The 365-nt window shown below is 52.1% G+C and overlaps 1 protein-coding gene across 1 annotated transcript in view; it reads right to left on the bottom strand.

Moving 5' to 3' along the window:
• The window catches only part of LOC103383221 (beta-1,3-galactosyltransferase 2-like), a 59,901-nt gene that overhangs the window by 7,114 nt on the left and 52,422 nt on the right, over positions 1 to 365 (bottom strand). The gene's annotated exons all lie outside the window — the stretch shown is intronic.

The following is a 365-nucleotide window of genomic DNA, read 5'->3' as shown; positions in this document are numbered from 1 at the left end:
AGAGATGAGAGAAGGGAGACAGGTGTGGGGGACAGAGAGGGAGACGTCCTGCTGATCTCAGGTCAGTCGCTGTGATTTAATCCACTGACAGAGTTTGATCAAGGTGACGGCTGGGAACGCGTTCTCCTTCTTCCTCTGGACTCATGTCTTAAATTATCACCTTCTAGATATGGAGGTCGATAAGTTCTAAGACGGGTGCAGGTGTTTCTGGTGGTTTACCACAGCAGGCAGGGGGCGCTGTGAGAACCATCATTAACATGCGTTTGCGATCGTCCCACCGAGGTCTTAGGCCACGTGAAAACAAAAACAACAACGTTGACGAGACTCACAGCCACGGGGGTCTGAAGAGTTCCCATGACCCCCCC

This window comes from Cynoglossus semilaevis, chromosome 9 (genome assembly GCF_000523025.1).
Source record: "Cynoglossus semilaevis isolate Cse_v1.0 chromosome 9, Cse_v1.0, whole genome shotgun sequence".
Taxonomy (NCBI): Eukaryota; Metazoa; Chordata; class Actinopteri; order Pleuronectiformes; family Cynoglossidae; genus Cynoglossus; species Cynoglossus semilaevis.
The sequence above is the reverse complement of the archived record's forward strand: the minus strand, read 5'-3'. Positions and strand labels throughout refer to the sequence as shown.